We start from the raw sequence: 18,671 nt of genomic DNA on the forward strand, positions 1-18,671 counted from the left end.
ATATTTAGGAGAAAATCTCTGTAAAACATGAAAACAACTGATCTCTTAAAATCGATGGTCTCTAACTATTAACTTAGTAGAACAGGAGGTTTTATTTGCACTACAAAGATGCTATAAAGTTTACACAGAAAATTGAAGGCAGGTAAAATCCCAAGGCAGGTAAAAGTACACTCAACTATGCTCCTTGAATTGCTAGAACATCTATCATTTGTACGAACATCTATCTGTTGCAAAAAAGTGGACAAAATAATATTAACAGTTCCATTATATATATAGCATAGTTTACCAGGGCAATAGCCACTTCTCAATATTCAAGAATGCCAGGAATATGCTAATAAATGATCAAACCACATCCTGATCTTCGCTAAATCTGAAAAGGCATCTTAAAAAAATTGCAAAAAAGAATAGACGAATGTTTTCGCAGCTACAAAAAAAAAAACAATTTTCTTGATACTTCCAGTGCTTGTCTAGGAGCGTAACAAATATTAGTTGAGAATGTGATTTGAAGTAGACGAAAAAAAAACATTTGGTGAGAAAATGTCAATGTTAAACATATCACTGATCCCGTTTTTGATTAATTTCGTGTCATTTCAAGTTCTTCTAGGAACTCATAGACAGATGAAAAGAATAGAAAAAAGTGATTTATTCAATAATAAGCGATATAATAGCTTTGAATTTTTTCTTCCCTCTTTGAGTTCCTCGTGCATACACCCAGTATCAAACGAGGTGAACGTATGGCGCTTAACCATTGTGGTAACACTCAGAATACTAAGTCGGAGAAGACTTCATTTATGTGGCCACCAAAAACATGATTAACATATTTAAACACGTAACTCGCAAATTAAAACAAACAGCGGACAGATTACCACAATATTTCCTACACCATTGACCTTCAGCAGCCAACAAAGAAATAGTGACAGCCTAGGATTCTAAAATGATATTCGAGTATTCGCAAATTATTTTCTATGGTTAATAAAATTCCAGTGCAATTTTTATTTGAACCAAAAAATTTCGCGAACAGAGCAAAGCTGAAATTTACCGCATTACTAAGACAAGAAAAAAAAACAAACTAAAATTTGACTAAATTATCTCGGAAAGACGCCACACCAGGGAGCCGGCTTCAGAGAGGCAAACTAAGAACTAAATTTTCAAAAGACTAAGAAAAAACCCACCTGATCAACAAAACAGTCGATCAACACACAGGAGTCGAAGATTTAAAGGAAAAATATGACACCAATTTCGGCGCATTTTTCATAACTTCTAGTAGAAAACTACCGCAAAATGACTTAGAATCTTACAACTATGAAAAAACAATTTCATGCAAAAATTTAATTAAAAATACAAATCTCAACCGAACGAAAGAGTATTCTGAAGCAAAAAAGTGGTTAAAAGACTACATTGCTTCAAACTTTCTTCTTGAGCCACAACTGAGTACTTGTTTTATTTGAAAAATCTGTGAGAACAGAAAACAAATTTGTATAATATAATGTTAGTTTGTAAAATGCAACTCACTCAAACTTGCCCGGCTTATAAATAGGTGGTTCAAAGAAACATACAACATTAATAACTGGGTGCTCTCTAACAAGATGGCTCGTGTGACTCTGTGCGTAGCAGTGTGTTTCAACATACCTCTCAAGGTCGCAAAAACAACTATTATTTTCGGTCAAAAGAAATCAATGGGAGTATCCTAAAGCAACTTATATGCATTGGAGAAAATTATTTGTTCTGTTTGAACCCAAAATATGCCGCTTTTTAAAAGAAGACAAAAACGAAAACTCTTTTACACATTCCTTAAACATAAAGCTAGTACCAGCTGAAAAACACAGATACAGACAAAACAAAAAACACATGCATCACACACATTACACACACAAACACAAACCTGAACACTTTTTCAAAAACATTTAACATTTTCTAAATTTTCTTTTTTTTGCAATTGATCTATAGTGAACGTTGTTCACCATTTTGTATTTGGGTCTCCTTTGTTTTCCTAAACAACTATGTGTGGAACGTTTGAGGCAATTGTTTCGGTAACTTTGGCACTAGACTTTGAAATGAAACTTTTTGAAGTTTTCAGTTTTGGCGCTTCATGAGAATAATGAAATAATTAAATTTATAATATCTCGCAGATGTGTTACCAGTGAGATTTTTAAAAAAAATATAATTTTACTTTTGGACAGATTTAAAGCCGCAATTTGTAACAAGTAATTTTTTTAAATTTATTATTTATAGTTTTTGCAATCTGCCTCTATTTCCGTCAAACAATTAAAGGAACTAACTCTCCCTCTCTTTCTCTCTTTTTTCCTCCTTTCACCACTCGCTCATTTGCACATACATTACTCACGCGCACTTAAACATACAAACACACAAGCACAAACACACAAACGCAATCGCACAGATCAAAACCCGACACCAGAAAAAAAAAAACGTTTTAAAAAGTTTCCTTTCGTCATTTGATCTTTACCAATGGTTCCTCGCCGTTGATTTAAGTCTTATTTGTTTTATTTGGAAAACTAGATGTGCAATTCTGGAGGCAATTCTATCGGTAATTTTAAAAATGACAAACCTTTTGAAATTTTTCCTAAAATATTGTCATTTTTGATGTTCCATGAGCAAAATGAGCCAATTAGTTTCTGAAATCTTGTTTTTCATATGTGTTGAGCAATTTGGCATTTAATTACTAATCAAGCACAAATTAAGAAATTTTTCTATTTTAAATTTTCTGAAAGACTTTTTTCCCGAAATTTTGTCAAATAGCTTAAAAATAACAATAGGGCTCGAAACAAAAAACCAAAACCCGTGACAACAAAACTCCATTCAACCTAACTAACATGCCTACAAATTTCTCCGTTTATTTTAATCTTAAAATTCAAAGTGATCTAACCAATTTAAAAAGTTTTCCCCTTTTACAAATTTATAATTTTTTATATTAAACACAGTCAGCAGATTGCCGGAATAGCTACGAAAAAGACTTGCGTGCCGCATAATACAGATAGAAACCGATACAAGATCTAAAATGAGGGAAAAATACCACTCAAAAAGCTATGTAAAACCGACAGAAACCGCTTTTTGAGTGGTATTTTTTCCCCTCAATTTAGATCTTGTATCGGTTTCTATCTGTATTATACGGCCAGCAAGTCATTTTCGTAGCCATTCCGGCAATCTGCTGACTATGTTTAATATAAAAAATCATAAATTTGTAAAAGGGGAAAACTTTTAAAGTTGGTTAAATCACTTTGAATTTAAAGATTAAAATAAACGGAAATTTGTAGGCATGTTAGTTAGGTTGAATGGAGTTTTGTTGTCACGGGTTTGGTTTTTTGTTGCGTGCCGTATAATACAGATAGAAACCGATACAAGTGAGATAGAAACCGATAGAAACCGACTTGCGTGCCGTATAATACAGATAGAAACCGATACAAGATCTAAATTGAGGGAAAAAATACCACTCAAAAAGCTATGTAAAAAACATTTAGCGATAGCTTAATAAAGCTTGTAAATTCATTCTGGAGAAACTTTTATTGGGGACCTTTACTGCACATATAAGTTTCTTTGACCTTAAACTAATTCAAATTCAAAATAAGTTTTAAAGTCCAAAAAGTCATTTTTTTGAGTGAGGTAAGTCACGTATGATCAAAATCTAATCACGCAAATGACTTCAAAACTTTTGCTAGAGAGAGAGAGAGAGAGAGAAACAACGTCTGGCGCGAAAACTCCTTTATTGAGAATAAGAAGTCATTCAGAAAATTGGACTTTTTCAGCATTCCGGTGTGAACAAATGTAAAACAAAAAGAGCGTCAGACGACGAAATACAAAAAATAGCCAGAGGAATGCCGGAAACGACTCGAAGTCGTATACTCCGAAAGAGGTGGCTGCTCAACCATTTCTATAAAGAGAACAACAGTCTTGAGTCAAAGAACACAAGAAAATTCGCCAGAAAAAATTAACTTGAAAATTAGAAAAATTCAATTGATTTTCCATGTTGTACAAGTACATATACAAACGAAAATAGTTGTTCCAAGCAAAGAAAACCAGTTAGCCAACCAAAAAACATCAGTCAAGCTTTAATGAGCTGATAAACACCTATTTTTGAAAAAAAGAGTAAATACTGAAAAAATAGTGTCAAATTTCTCAATTTTTTGTCAAATTGAATAGAGACCTCGCAGCAAATAAATGTGAATCCTTTGTAGTTAACAAAGCCTACAGGCCTGAGGCTTTGATTCAATTATCAGTAAAATGAATAAAGCAGTACAATGGGTCAGAAATCGCAAAGAAAAATAAGCAAAATAGTTAAAAACCGAATTAATTACCAAAAAGACAATAGAAACAGAATGTAAATTGAAGGCAAAAAAATTGTTGAAAATCAAAACCATGACAAACATTCGTAGAAAGTAATTATCAGTCAAAATGTTTAAAGGACATTTCAAGCAAACTCTGTGCCGCACTATGTCAAATGAAATCAACTGCAAACAAAAAATCTAAGAAAAGGGCAAAAATCATTAGTTCTTAATAACTGATAGCAGCTGATTAGAACAACAGGTCTCTGGAAAATGATAAACTGATACTTGCTAAAATGCGGAGAATAAGGACAGAACATGAAAACCAAAAAAATATTTCTTGATTTTTGAAAGTTGAAATTCAAAAAAATGAAGTAGAACAATTACATTTCCTTATTTAGCATAAACTTAAACAGCTATCCTCCTGCATAGACTTAAAGGTAGAAACATAGTTCAAATATTGGAATCATTAAAAAATTTCGGAATAAAAATGTCAAATTTCTCAAAATTGAGCTTATGAAATGTTTGCAGAATTTCACATGCTGAACGCCGCAAAATCATTTAATTAATATTAAAAGAAAATTAGGATCCCTGACAAAGCACAAGACTTTTTCTAGTATTTAAATCCATCCAAAAACAGAAAAATTGTACAAAAGTTGCCAAAATCGGACAAGCATGTGTACAATTCAATAAAACAAAAATACCCCACGTTGTAAAGAGGCATTCAATGCATCAGATATCGAGGTTAAATTGGCATATGCACTGATTTCTGAAAAAAATTGCTCTAAGTTCCAAAAATCAAGAAACTAATTTTAAAAAGCCAAAAATTCCTTTTTGGAGAAATATGTGCTCATTTAGAATATAAAACGCATTACTGGACTCTCAAACATAACCGACCAACGTCGGAAGAATTGCTCTCGAATGACTAGCGGTATCTCTAATCAATTTCAACCTGCTTCAATTGGGGGGAGCCTAAATGGGAATAAAAAATTCAACTAAACGGGTTTCAAATAACCTAAATAGAGCTTAATATTTACAACTATTACGATTTAAAGAGAAATATGCCACCAATATCGGCGGGGTTATCATTTGATTTTCCGTATTAAATTGCCGCCAATTGAGTTCAGCTGCTTGGAATTGCAATTGAGAGAGAATTTCAGATCATGCAAAAAGACAAGGGAGTAAAAGTCACTCAAAAAGTCGAAAAACTGCCAAATGAAAATTTTGCATTAAAAAGATACTTTTTCAATAATCATTTCTCTTCGAGGGCAATTAAAAACACTGTCGACTCAATTTCAGAGGTTCACCTATTATTACAGCTTCTATTCAAGATTCTTTCAAAAAAACTAATTTATAAGCAAAAAAAAACTAGGCCAATTGTACGAAAAACGGCTAAAAACTGTTATCTAAATGCGGCATTCTGTCAAAAAAAAAACACTTTTAAAAGTCGAAAAGCCATTCACTGATCAAAGCGCATGATCAAAAAACTTCTCTCGCTCAGAAATAATTAGTTCGCACTGCAATTTTACTTTTTCGCTTTTAGGTCAAGACGCCGTCTGAATGAATAGTACTTCCGGTTTAAAAAACATTAAAAAACCAATACTCCTCTTCGAGTCGTAAAAAAACCAAAAGCATCGCAATATAGCTCCTCTGAGCTTACAGCTTCGCAGCTACAATTAAAACTATAACCCGAGGGTTACAAAAATGTGGTTTTCTTTTTTTTCACTACGATGCGTAAAAAAAAGTGAAAATATAGCTGAAAAAAGCCAACCTCGCATATATTCCCACAGTTATTGCTAACTGGACTTAATGACTTAAGGTCCACCAGGCTCAATTTAAATTGTATATTGAGCCTGGTGAACCATAAGCCATATTAATCCCAGTTAGCATTAACTTCTATTACTTTGGTGTACTGACTTTATTGATTTATCCGTTCTTTCTCATTCAATGTTGTGGAACTGAGCGTATTCAATACACTGAGAAGATTTGAACTATTATAAACTCCATAAAGACTTGTATAGAAAACAGCATGACAGGTCCTGAAATACAATTTAAACAATTCAGATGCAACAATCAAAACTACAATTCATATACAAACGAAAATAGTTGTTCCAAGCAAAGAAAACCAGTTAGCCAACCAAAAAACATCAGTCAAGCTTTAATGAGCTGATAAACACCTATTTTTGAAAAAAAGAGTAAATACTGAAAAAATAGTGTCAAATTTCTCAATTTTTTGTCAAATTGAATAGAGACCTCGCAGCAAATAAATGTGAATCCTTTGTAGTTAACAAAGCCTACAGGCCTGAGGCTTTGATTCAATTATCAGTACAATAAATAAAGCAGTACAATGGGTCAGAAATCGCAAAGAAAAATAAGCAAAATAGTTAAAAACCGAATTAATTACCAAAAAGACAATAGAAACAGAATGTAAATTGAAGGCAAAAAAATTGTTGAAAATCAAAACCATGACAAACATTCGTAGAAAGTAATTATCAGTCAAAATGTTTAAAGGACATTTCAAGCAAACTCTGTGCCGCACTATGTCAAATGAAATCAACTGCAAACAAAAAATCTAAGAAAAGGGCAAAAATCATTAGTTCTTAATAACTGATAGCAGCTGATTAGAACAACAGGTCTCTGGAAAATGATAAACTGATACTTGCTAAAATGCGGAGAATAAGGACAGAACATGAAAACCAAAAAAATATTTCTTGATTTTTGAAAGTTGAAATTCAAAAAAATGAAGTAGAACAATTACATTTCCTTATTTAGCATAAACTTAAACAGCCATCCTCCTGCATAGACTTAAAGGTAGAAACATAGTTCAAATATTGGAATCATTAAAATATTTCGGAATAAAAATGTCAAATTTCTCAAAATTGAGCTTATGAAATGTTTGCAGAATTTCACATGCTGAACGCCGCAAAATCATTTAATTAATATTAAAAGAAAATTAGGATCCCTGACAAAGCACAAGACTTTTTCTAGTATTTAAATCCATCCAAAAACAGAAAAATTGTACAAAAGTTGCCAAAATCGGACAAGCATGTGTACAATTCAATAAAACAAAAATACCCCACGTTGTAAAGAGGCATTCAATGCATCAGATATCGAGGTTAAATTGGCATATGCACTGATTTCTGAAAAAAAATTGCTCTAAGTTCCAAAAATCAAAAACTAATTTTAAAAAGCCAAAAATTCCTTTTTGGAGAAATATGTGCTCATTTAGAATATAAAACGCATTACTGGACTCTCAAACATAACCGACCAACGTCGGAAGAATTGCTCTCGAATGACTAGCGGTATCTCTAATCAATTTCAACCTGCTTCAATTGGGGGGAGCCTAAATGGGAATAAAAAATTCAACTAAACGGGTTTCAAATAACCTAAATAGAGCTTAATATTTACAACTATTACGATTTAAAGAGAAATATTCCACCAATATCGGCGGGGTTATCATTTGATTTTCCGTATTAAATTGCCGCCAATTGAGTTCAGCTGCTTGGAATTGCAATTGAGAGAGAATTTCAGATCATGCAAAAAGACAAGGGAGTAAAAGTCACTCAAAAAGTCGAAAAACTGCCAAATGAAAATTTTGCATTAAAAAGATACTTTTTCAATAATCATTTCTCTTCGAGGGCAATTAAAAACACTGTCGAATCAATTTCAGAGGTTCACCTATTATTACAGCTTCTATTCAAGATTCTTTCAAAAAAACTAATTTATAAGCAAAAAAAACTAGGCCAATTGTACGAAAAACGGCTAAAAACTGTTATCTAAATGCGGCATTCTGTCAAAAAAAACACTTTTAAAAGTCGAAAAGCCATTCACTGATCAAAGCGCATGATCAAAAAACTTCTCTCGCTCAGAAAAAATTAGTTCGCACTGCAATTTTACTTTTTCGCTTTTAGGTCAAGACGCCGTCTGAATGAATAGTACTTCCGGTTTAAAAAAACATTAAAAAACCAATACTCCTCTTCGAGTCGTAAAAAAAACCAAAAGCATCGCAATATAGCTCCGCTGAGCTTACAGCTTCGCAGCTACAATTAAAACTATAACCCGAGGGTTACAAAAATGTGGTTTTCTTTTTTTTTCACTACGATGCGTAAAAAAAAGTGAAAATATAGCTGAAAAAAGCCAACCTCGCATATATTCCCACAGTTATTGCTAACTGGACTTAATGACTTAAGGTCCACCAGGCTCAATTTAAATTGTATATTGAGCCTGGTGAACCATAAGCCATATTAATCCCAGTTAGCATTAACTTCTATTACTTTGGTGTACTGACTTTATTGATTTATCCGTTCTTTCTCATTCAATGTTGTGGAACTGAGCGTATTCAATACACTGAGAAGATTTGAACTATTATAAACTCCATAAAGACTTGTATAGAAAACAGCATGACAGGTCCTGAAATACAATTTAAACAATTCAGATGCAACAATCAAAACTACAATTCATATACAAACGAAAATAGTTGTTCCAAGCAAAGAAAACCAGTTAGCCAACCAAAAAACATCAGTCAAGCTTTAATGAGCTGATAAACACCTATTTTTGAAAAAAAGAGTAAATACTGAAAAAATAGTGTCAAATTTCTCAATTTTTTGTCAAATTGAATAGAGACCTCGCAGCAAATAAATGTGAATCCTTTGTAGTTAACAAAGCCTACAGGCCTGAGGCTTTGATTCAATTATCAGTAAAATAAATAAAGCAGTACAATGGGTCAGAAATCGCAAAGAAAAATAAGCAAAATAGTTAAAAACCGAATTAATTACCAAAAAGACAATAGAAACAGAATGTAAATTGAAGGCAAAAAAATTGTTGAAAATCAAAACCATGACAAACATTCGTAGAAAATAATTATCAGTCAAAATGTTTAAAGGACATTTCAAGCAAACTCTGTGCCGCACTATGTCAAATGAAATCAACTGCAAACAAAAAATCTAAGAAAAGGGCAAAAATCATTAGTTCTTAATAACTGATAGCAGCTGATTAGAACAACAGGTCTCTGGAAAATGATAAACTGATACTTGCTAAAATGCGGAGAATAAGGACAGAACATGAAAACCAAAAAAATATTTCTTGATTTTTGAAAGTTGAAATTCAAAAAAATGAAGTAGAACAATTACATTTCCTTATTTAGCATAAACTTAAACAGCTATCCTCCTGCATAGACTTAAAGGTAGAAACATAGTTCAAATATTGGAATCATTAAAATATTTCGGAATAAAAATGTCAAATTTCTCAAAATTGAGCTTATGAAATGTTTGCAGAATTTCACATGCTGAACGCCGCAAAATCATTTAATTAATATTAAAAGAAAATTAGGATCCCTGACAAAGCACAAGACTTTTTCTAGTATTTAAATCCATCCAAAAACAGAAAAATTGTACAAAAGTTGCCAAAATCGGACAAGCATGTGTACAATTCAATAAAACAAAATACCCCACGTTGTAAAGAGGCATTCAATGCATCAGATATCGAGGTTAAATTGGCATATGCACTGATTTCTGAAAAAAAATTGCTCTAAGTTCCAAAAATCAAGAAACTAATTTTAAAAAGCCAAAAATTCCTTTTTGGAGAAATATGTGCTCATTTAGAATATAAAACGCATTACTGGACTCTCAAACATAACCGACCAACGTCGGAAGAATTGCTCTCGAATGACTAGCGGTATCTCTAATCAATTTCAACCTGCTTCAATTGGGGGGAGCCTAAATGGGAATAAAAAATTCAACTAAACGGGTTTCAAATAACCTAAATAGAGCTTAATATTTACAACTATTACGATTTAAAGAGAAATATGCCACCAATATCGGCGGGGTTATCATTTGATTTTCCGTATTAAATTGCCGCCAATTGAGTTCAGCTGCTTGGAATTGCAATTGAGAGAGAATTTCAGATCATGCAAAAAGACAAGGGAGTAAAAGTCACTCAAAAAGTCGAAAAACTGCCAAATGAAAATTTTGCATTAAAAAGATACTTTTTCAATAATCATTTCTCTTCGAGGGCAATTAAAAACACTGTCGAATCAATTTCAGAGGTTCACCTATTATTACAGCTTCTATTCAAGATTCTTTCAAAAAAACTAATTTATAAGCAAAAAAAAACTAGGCCAATTGTACGAAAAACGGCTAAAAACTGTTATCTAAATGCGGCATTCTGTCAAAAAAAAACACTTTTAAAAGTCGAAAAGCCATTCACTGATCAAAGCGCATGATCAAAAAACTTCTCTCGCTCAGAAAAAATTAGTTCGCACTGCAATTTTACTTTTTCGCTTTTAGGTCAAGACGCCGTCTGAATGAATAGTACTTCCGGTTTAAAAAAACATTAAAAAACCAATACTCCTCTTCGAGTCGTAAAAAAAACCAAAAGCATCGCAATATAGCTCCGCTGAGCTTACAGCTTCGCAGCTACAATTAAAACTATAACCCGAGGGTTACAAAAATGTGGTTTTCTTTTTTTTTCACTACGATGCGTAAAAAAAAGTGAAAATATAGCTGAAAAAAGCCAACCTCGCATATATTCCCACAGTTATTGGTAACTGGACTTAATGACTTAAGGTCCACCAGGCTCAATTTAAATTGTATATTGAGCCTGGTGAACCATAAGCCATATTAATCCCAGTTAGCATTAACTTCTATTACTTTGGTGTACTGACTTTATTGATTTATCCGTTCTTTCTCATTCAATGTTGTGGAACTGAGCGTATTCAATACACTGAGAAGATTTGAACTATTATAAACTCCATAAAGACTTGTATAGAAAACAGCATGACAGGTCCTGAAATACAATTTAAACAATTCAGATGCAACAATCAAAACTACAATTCTACAGCCACTGAAAACTTGAAAAAAATCCAATCAAAGAAAATTAAAAACATAGTTAGCTCATTGCAAGAAAATAGCCGTCATAGCTTCGTAGATGTGCGGTTTCAAAAAGATACGAAAACTGAACAAAAAAAATTTTTCTTATTATGAATTGCTTGAGATATTATACTTAGATTAAGAATCTGTACAACTTATTGCTCTTTCTTATATTTTCTTACCTATATATATATAGATATATATATATATATATATATATATATATATATATATATATATACATATATATATATATATATATATATATATATATATATATAGCACACATAGAGAACTGGGATGGAAGGATTAAAATAAAAATGGAACATCAAGGAATAAGCAAAGGAATAAAGATAAGCAGCCAAACACTCAGTGCAGCCTTCCCTCCTCCACGACGGCGCTAATCGAAGTCTCACTGAGAACACGAGGCTTGAGGGCACGACATCCCCTCAAGCAGAGAACACAGCTCCTCGGAAGTGCGAAGCTGATTTTCGTTCGGATGTAGCTTAGAGTCTCGGCGTACGGCTCTCCGCGTTTTTCGCTGATCTTGGTTGCGAAATGTTTCATAACGCGCGATGCTGATGGGCCTGCACCACCCCAACAAGCAAAAACCAGTGCATTGAAGCTGCTGTGTTCGGTTTCGCTCTTCGTACTTATTTCGCTTGATGCTCTCGTGATATTTGTATGCATCTTTTATGGTCTTAGAGCACCTCTTCGCATGAGGGTTGAAAATCTTCACATCGAAGAAAGTGCGATTGAAGCGGGAGCCCCACAGACCATTTGCCTTGATGTCCAGTCGAGCGTCATCATCAGTGGTGGTGGAATTACTCGAGAAAATTTCTCCATCGAGCGACTGAAGTTTTGGCTCTATCTGTACATCGTGGCAAACGTCATCCATCAAGTTTGCAAACACATCTCTAATTTCGTTGTGTCGTAGGTGCGTATACCCGCCTTTGGCGCGATGGAGGGCATGGGTGAGGCTGATTTCTTTCCCGCATGGGCACATGGCTGGCGTGTTCTTAGCTTCCCAGGTGTAGCGAAGTGCTATTCCATCACGGAACTCAGTCTTCGTGAGGTAAAAACCATGTTTTGACAACGGAAGCGCTTTAAGCCAGCTGGATACTCCTTTCTCCGAGGCCAGCTGGATGATATACTTCATTTCTGGTAGATTGTTTTCGATTCCGGATTTTTTCGAGATGAGTTCACGTTGATTGTCTGCTTTCTGTCTGAGACTGATCTTGGTTTGTTCTACTTCACATTGTTGAAAATTATTGAATGACGCCAAGGGTCTTGAGAGTTCAATTGATTGCTCAAGATTTTTGTGAAGATCTTGTGGGAGGGCGATGTTAAGCCCACCCATTCTGAGAGGGAGAGAAAAAAGTTCTCTTTCCTCTTGGATTACTTCTTTGCCGACGATGTTCGGTATGACTCGGCCAAGCCGCTCCTCCACCTTGTCCAGAACCCCGTCCATGGAAGGTGTAGTACGCGAGAGGAAGCTCAACTTCTGTTGAACCCCCTTCGTCAAACATGCATAGGCATTCTGGGGAGAGGTGAGAGCAACTTGACCAAGTCTGTCTAAACTTTTTGTGTATTTAGTTTCTGCATCTTTCAGGAAATTTTTACTGGCCTCAGAGCTTCCGATAACTGATCCCAGGACTCGAGCGCCCTGCGTGATTTCCACATTTGTGCCTGCAAACACAGTTGACGCTTGGCGCTCGCCTCCTGGCTTAATTATCAACTGACACTTCGGAGGATTGACAAGATATCCATACTTGGGACCGAGCTCAGTGAGCTTGTCGAAGAGTGCCCTGATATCTTTCAACTTACCGACGACGCTACCATCATCAGCATTCCATTTTTGTGTCAAGGAGTCATTATGAAGTCTTGTTATTAGGGGTAGGATTGCGATTCCATGCATTGACATCGCAAGGGGATCGCCTTGTGTCGTACCTTCCTGAGACAGTATGGTCGACTTACTGATGTAGAGATGAGACGGGTGGCTACATTTAAGTAAGGCAACATGCAAAGATGGGCATAAGGCTTTCACGTTCTCTAATGCTGTTCGTCTATTGAGCACGTTAAAAGCGTTTTTGGCATCAGTTAGTAGAATTGCTTCGTTTTCGGGATCATCAAAACTGTGGCGAAGCAAATGTATGGCATGTTCTATGCCACATTTCTATGGCCCAGGCACAGCTGCATGTTTCCACCGAGGGATGTTAGATCTTGCCTGATGCAGTCGACGATTATGCGTCCGGTGATGCGACGCATTACTTCACCAATACCAATAGGTCTCACACCTGGACATTTATCCAGAGCCACTAGTCGACAACCATTGTATGTAATCAAATCATGCGGTGGTATTATGGACGTGGTCAGCCTTTTAGCAAACTTGGCAACAAGCTTGCACAGGTTCGTGGAGGTTTGCTCGAAAGCAGAAAGTAGTCTACGCCAGTCATCGGCATCGAGACCTGAAGGCCCGGCACTGCCATGAGTCTTCATTGCATGCTTTCGGACGAGCCTGGCACTGATTTTGTCGAAGACAGCGGGGTGGTAAGGAAGCGCGCGTGGATGTTCGCTCTGAATGCAATTGTGCTCCAAGGGTTGACCTTCAGGATGTTTGTCGCGTAAAATCTCGAGGACCGGTCTACCGTCTATGAGATCGGTAGGTGCGAGCACGCCGCCTTTGTGCTCATCCGAAAGAACGCGAAAAGCATTACTGATCTTACCACGAGACATGAAATCGTTGAACATCTTGGTCAGAGTGCTGCTGTTTGTTCCTAGAATTCATTCTCATTTGGATTGCCTTCGCTTCACAGAACAGTTCTGAGAAGTTGCAGCTGTACCATGCTTGCAGTCTACGATTGATGGTCTTATTGGTCGATCCATCGTCCGTGTTCTTTGTTCGACTGAGGGTTAGGTGCGGAAGTATCATACAGAGGGTCAGAGATATATCGGATCTATCCGTGTTTAAGGCAATCGGGGAGAAGACAATGTGAAGGGCTTCGGCGAACTGTTCCCCTGTCTTGTCCTTACCGAGCGTGAAGAACAAGGGCTTCCAAGTGACGACCTCGCGGTATATTTCGCTATTATATAGCTGCCAATTAATAGACTTGCATGCCGTATAATTGAGATAGAAACAGATACAGATATAAATTGAAAAAGTTATTGACGCCGCTCAAAAAGCTATGTAAAAAAACATTCAGCGATAAATTAATAAAGCTTGTAAAAAATCAATACGCAGAAGCCTTTTCATTAAGGACCTTTATTACACATGAGTTCCTCTGACCGTAAACTAATTCAAAATAAACTTCAGTTTTAAAGTGCAAAGGTCATTTTATTGATTGAGGCAAGTCACGTATGACCAAAATCTAGTCACGCAAATAAGCTAAAAACGTTGGCTAAAGAGAGTGAGAAATGACGTCACATGCGCAAACGCCATTAATGAGAGGAAGAAGTCATTAGGAAAACTTGACTTTTCATTTTTGCTGTATGAACAAATGTTAAACGAAAAAGAGCGTCAGACGACGAGACAAAAAAACCAAGAGCACCGCAATATAGCTCCGCTCAGCTTACAGCTATAAAAAAAACATAAGTGGACCATGCAAATTTAGGGTGCTTATATAGTTAAACGATGGAAGCTACTTCTGTGAAGCCAACAAGCTCATTGGCAAACATCCATATCATGATCATATCGGATAAATATATATCTTTCGGATAAATATTTTCCTAGCAAAGGAATAGCTTCAACTTCTTTTTATAGCTGCAAAAACTCGCATCTCATAATGGTTCGAATCCGAGACCTCCAAGATAGCAGTCAGACATCATACCCACTAAGCTACAACTTTCAGAATCAACTGCTGCCAATCGCTATTATAGTAGTAACAAACTTCATTTCGGAATGAGAGGAATTAAAATCACTCAAATCACAAAATAGACACATCACCACTCTGAACTCTCAAACCACTTAACAGCTGCGGTCGCATCAAAACAATGAATTAGCAGGATGAGAACCTAATTGAAAAACCCTCAAGATAGAGAAGATAGAAAAAATTGATCTTGTAAAAATTATGCCAGATTCAATATTAATGCTCAAAAATATCGGAAAATGAGAACTTCTCCGAGTTTTTTCCCCGCATTAACACAAGCCATTTTTTCGTAAGAATCAAAATGCCAAAAGAGATAGCTAAAAAATTGCTGATAAAGCATGTAGGCAAATACAAAACATAGCTGGCAGATTGCCAGAAAATAGCCGCAATAGATTCGTAGATCGGCAGTCTAAAAACAAAACATACCCGGCAGATTGCCGGAAAAGAGCCGCCGTCGATTCCAATAAGAATGATTGGGATTGAAAGAATAGATATTGAAAAAAAAAGATTTTTGTTTTAAAACATTTTGAAGTCCGATTTATTTTGACGGCATTTCGTAGTTGAACATATTTCTGTTTCTTAGAGAGAGGCTACAGGGGCTACTATCAATACCAATAAGCATAAGAGATGGTAACTAAGACTTATAGGAACGACGTTCAAATAGCGGGCATCTAAAATTGGGCTTTCTGGGTTTATCCCGTTTCTATTTCTGACTTCAATTTTTTATACTGACTCTGTTCATTTTGAATTGCTTTGCTGAGCAACTGATGTTCAAATTCACTTTTAGCAGAATGAGAGAAGAGAGAAACTAGCCTAGAGAAGTCAAAAAAATTTCACGCAAAATGACGAAAAAGCGGCAAAAAATGGTAAAGCGAAAAAAGTTCCTTGAATTCATTCTCATTTGGATTGCCTTCGCTTCACAGAACAGTTCTGAGAAGTTGCAGCTGTACCATGCTTGCAGTCTACGATTGATGGTCTTATTGGTCGATCCATCGTTCGTGTTCTTTGTTCGACTGAGGGTTAGGTGCGGAAGTATCATACAGAGGGTCAGAGATATATCGGATCTATCCGTGTTTAAGGCAATCGGGGAGAAGACAATGTGAAGGGCTTCGGCGAACTGTTCCCCTGTCTTGTTCTTACCGAGCGTGAAGAACAAGGGCTTCCAAGTGACGACCTCATGGTATATTTCGCTATTATATAGCTGCCAATTAATAGACTTGCATGCCGTATAATTGAGATAGAAACAGATATAAATTGAAAAAGTTATTGACGCCGCTCAAAAAGCTATGTAAAAAAACATTCAGCGATAAATTAATAAAGCTTGTAAAAAATCAATACGCAGAAGCCTTTTCATTAAGGACCTTTATTACACATGAGTTCCTTTGACCGTATACTAATTCAAAATAAACTTCAGTTTTAAAGTGCAAAGGTCATTTTATTGATTGAGGCAAGTCACGTATGACCAAAATCTAGTCACGCAAATAAGCTAAAAACGTTGGCTAAAGAGAGTGAGAAATGACGTCACATGCGCAAACGCCATTAATGAGAGGAAGAAGTCATTAGGAAAACTTGACTTTTCATTTTTGCTGTATGAACAAATGTTAAACGAAAAAGAGCGTCAGACGACGAGACAAAAAAACCAAGAGCACCGCAATATAGCTCCGCTCAGCTTACAGCTATAAAAAAAACATAAGTGGACCATGCAAATTTAGGGTGCTTATATAGTTAAACGATGGAAGCTACTTCTGTGAAGCCAACAAGCTCATTGGCAAACATCCATATCATGATCATATCGGATAAATATATATCTTTCGGATAAATATTTTCCTAGCAAAGGAATAGCTTCAACTTCTTTTTATAGCTGCAAAAACTCGCATCTCATAATGGTTCGAATCCGAGACCTCCAAGATAGCAGTCAGACATCATACCCACTAAGCTACAACTTTCAGAATCAACTGCTGCCAATCGCTATTATAGTAGTAACAAACTTCATTTCGGAATGAGAGGAATTAAAATCACTCAAATCACAAAATAGACACATCACCACTCTGAACTCTCAAACCACTTAACAGCTGCGGTCGCATCAAAACAATGAATTAGCAGGATGAGAACCTAATTGAAAAACCCTCAAGATAGAGAAGATAGAAAAAATTGATCTTGTAAAAATTATGCCAGATTCAATATTAATGCTCAAAAATATCGGAAAATGAGAACTTCTCCGAGTTTTTTTCCCCGCATTAACACAAGCCATTTTTTCGTAAGAATCAAAATGCCAAAAGAGATAGCTAAAAAATTGCTGATAAAGCATGTAGGCAAATACAAAACATAGCTGGCAGATTGCCAGAAAATAGCCGCAATAGATTCGTAGATCGGCAGTCTAAAAACAAAACATACCCGGAAGATTGCCGGAAAAGAGCCGCCGTCGATTCCAATAAGCATGATTGGGATTGAAAGAATAGATATTGAAAAAAAAAGATTTTTGTTTTAAAACATTTTGAAGTCCGATTTATTTTGACGGCATTTCGTAGTTGAACATATTTCTGTTTCTTAGAGAGAGGCTACAGGGGCTACTATCAATACCAATAAGCATAAGAGATGGTAACTAAGACTTATAGGAACGACGTTCAAATAGCGGGCATCTAAAATTGGGCTTTCTGGGTTTATCCCGTTTCTATTTCTGACTTCAATTTTTTATACTGACTCTGTTCATTTTGAATTGCTTTGCTGAGCAACTGATGTTCAAATTCACTTTTAGCAGAATGAGAGAAGAGAGAAACTAGCCTAGAGAAGTCAAAAAGATTTCACGCAAAATGACGAAAAAGCGGCAAAAAATGGTAAAGCGAAAAAAGTTCGACGAAGTAAAAAAAAATAAGAGCGCTATAATAGCCGGCTGAGATGAAGGCGGCTATTAAAAATGCTTAAAATTCGTGATAATAAAATAATGAAAACAATCCCATTGCCACAAAAAACTATGCAGTAACCTATTATCAAACCCCATAGTAGCTTTAATGGCCAGAATTGGCCTGGCGTGAATTGTGGGGAGGGGGCTGATGTGAGAGGGTCAAAATCTAAAAACCGCCCTTCATACCATAAGTATAAGTCTCCAAAACAGTTTGTGAATCGCATTCTTGGAGACTAGTGAGCTGAAAGACAAAGGCTTTAAGAAAGCTTAATGCCCACTGGGCGCTACCTGTTTATCCCGTTTTGAGGACGAAAAATCCAATGGGCCAGACAAAAAAATCGGTCATGCGAAAAACCGCATGAAAAAAGACCAGCAGGACTAAAATAAAGGTTACAAACTTTGCTTGAGAGCAATTAAAAAACTGAAAAAATGAGTTGGTGTCATTTTTCGTGTTTGTCAGCAGTACTAAAAATATAGTGCTCATAAAATGGTCATAAAAGTAACTATAAAAAGTAATTATATCTCCAAAAGGCCTTCATCAACTTTGACAAACGTCAATTTCAGACTAATCTAACGATCATGGCCGACTAACGTCGGAGCTATTTGCTCTCAAACGACAGGCGAGCGGTTGCATTCGTTTCGCTCAATTGAAATAGTGTAAGGTGAGCGCAGCGCGAGTGCACCGGGGGGAAGGTTGTTCTGGGGTCGGGGTGTGGCGGTCAGCCTCTAAGAACCGCCCTTCACATCCTTAGTATCCGTA

Source organism: Convolutriloba macropyga, chromosome 15 (genome assembly GCF_964194025.1).
Source record: "Convolutriloba macropyga chromosome 15, txConMacr16.3, whole genome shotgun sequence".
Taxonomy (NCBI): domain Eukaryota; kingdom Metazoa; phylum Xenacoelomorpha; order Acoela; family Convolutidae; genus Convolutriloba; species Convolutriloba macropyga.